This window comes from Rutilus rutilus, assembly GCF_951802725.1.
Source record: "Rutilus rutilus genome assembly, chromosome: 6".
Lineage (NCBI taxonomy): Eukaryota > Metazoa > Chordata > Actinopteri > Cypriniformes > Leuciscidae > Rutilus > Rutilus rutilus.
In genome coordinates, this window is record NC_140214.1 from 9,262,395 (window position 1) to 9,264,840 (window position 2,446).

The following is a 2,446-nucleotide window of genomic DNA, read 5'->3' on the forward strand; positions in this document are numbered from 1 at the left end:
TCCCGTTTGTTAAGCCTGACGCCCATGAAATTACACCAGAGGATTGCAGCAGAGGTTCCTCAAAGACGAGAGATTATTCATCGGACGGGAATCGCTCGATTCGGACCTGTTAGGACGGTACTGCTGGGCTAAATGCTGCAAAAACTGTCAATGAAATGAGGTGAGACTGCTGAGTATATATACACCTCTTACCATTGATTGCTGAGTGCTCTCCACCTGTGTTAATTATCTGAACGTGCTCCTCCCGAACCTTGTTAATAAAACATCATTTAAATCCAAATATAAAAAAGTCACTAAAAAGTAAAAAATATATATTTCAAAGTAAAAAATTTGTCAGAATTCATAATAAAATAATACCCCTTATTTTTAACTTTAACATTTTTCTGATAGGCTATAGAATATAGAATCACTAAATGTCCCAGCTAGAGGAAGCAATATTAAGGCCATCCGTATTTTTGTTTTATTCACGTCTGCAAAAGATTACAACCATCCACACACAGATACACACATAGCTTGAGGTAAACCTCGCTCATAAGTAAAAGGTCATTCTACTTAGCTGTGCACATTCATGCAAGTGAGGAGAAAGACAGAAATCTACCAGATCAAGAGCCCGCTGCTTCATTCAGATGAATGTTCTTACCTTGGGCATCGATCTGCTGCAACCTTCTAGAGATAAACCAGAGTCTAGAATAATCACATTTAGTCATTTATTTGTCAGGTAAGAATAATGCCATTTACAAAATGAAGAAATAAAAAGAACAATGAAAACCAATTCACAAAGTTATCACTTTATCAAGGAGGAGAGAATCCTTCTGGAATGTAAAAACGGATGCACAATAATTATGTCAGTGTGTTGTGAAAGGAAATGAACAGTAAAGGCAATCAAAGGCATAAAGGCATGCAGCTCTAATGACATGAAGGCGAGTATATGACAATAAATTGTGACATCATCACTGAGGTAAGTCAATGGAGGATTTTCAAAAATTTATCTCAAATTCATTTACTTTGCAAGCACTGTAAAATAATTCCTTATTTCTTTAAAAAAAAAAAAACTTTATTAATATAAAGGCTTTAATTTGAATGTATTTAAGTCGAATAACTATAGATGATGATGTATAAAATGTTGACTTTATAGCATTAAAAGAGCAGCATAAAAATCTTTATGACTTTAAAATGTTCACCTAAAAAATAAAGCTTTTCTTCCATGTAACACAAGGTCAAATGTTCCAAAAAAGTCAAACTTTACTTTCATACATTTCAAATGTGTAACACAGCCTACAAATTCTGGTATATTAGATGAAGAAAATTAGATTTGTTTTATTTAATTTTTTTACTTGACAAAGTTGACCTGTTCCTTTCATTTATAACATTCTTTCATGTTCACGTGGCTTCATATTCTCTTTTTTCACATTAGGTAAAATCTTGCACAGCTGTCTGGACAGAATATCAGCAATCTGTAAAAAATAAAATTAAAAGTTTGCTTTGCTCTCCAGTGAGAATATTCCTAACAAAGATGGTTATTGTTTGATTTCAGAGCATAAGTGTTTGACATGTATATTAATACAGTACATAACATGCAATTGATATACTCACTGTTTAGCTCACTGTAGCTGCATTCTCTCCTGCAGGTTCCGCTCACTGTTGTCCACCTCACATGTGTTTTGAGTAACACCACCTGTTACCATCAACCACAGGACAGGACAGGTCATATTAGACTACCAACAAGTTTGAGTTGATCTCAAATAATAGCAACTGTAGATTCTCTTACCCAGCTCTTTGAAGAGGAATGGTTCATGGTTTTTCAGTGCATAATAAAAGTCAATTCTCACTCTGTCTCCTCCGGCCTCTAGTGCTTCATAGAGCTTTCTCATTTTTTTCCGGTTGGTTATTTCTGCTTTGATATCTTCATATGTTTCAGGATGTATCATGTCTTTATTTTTTAGCTCATCTGCTATTGGCATCACTGATATAACCCTTTGAATAAGAACTGATTCGTTCTGTTTCACAAACTGGGCCTCTGGGCATAAAAAAATTAATTAGGCATAGAAACAAGGCTATATTTCAAAGTTTTCGTAACTCATTATTATAAAATAAATAAATAAACAGGTTAATTGTCTAATTGTACAAAATAGAGATTTAGATTTGTTTCAAACTTTTTGAGTTTGGCAACTAATCAGATCGCGCCGTTTCTCTCACTTACCAAAGCTGCTCATCCTGTTGAATAACAAACCTTCCGCGAATATGCCGATCCGCAACGTAGTCTACCAATAGCCTATATAAATTATAACTCTTGAACTCTTTGAATTTACTTTTTTAATCTGACGTATAGGCTACACGCGTTGGCAAAATAAAGTATATTTCAACTAAACTAGTTTGACGTAAAGAAAGAGTTGCAACTTGCAGCCAGGAGTCCCGGACGTGTAAAAACGAAAGCAGTTTTCAATGC

General features: G+C 34.5%; 1 long non-coding RNA gene across 1 annotated transcript; it reads right to left on the minus strand.

Annotated features, from left to right (window-relative positions):
- Positions 1 to 693: 693 nt before the first annotated feature.
- LOC311291656 lies at positions 694 to 2,446 on the minus strand. Its single transcript, XR_014627595.1, has 4 exons — positions 2,201 to 2,446; positions 1,769 to 2,017; positions 1,594 to 1,675; positions 694 to 1,454 (listed from the first exon to the last, which is right to left on the minus strand). It is a non-coding gene; the product is annotated as an uncharacterized lncRNA (long non-coding RNA).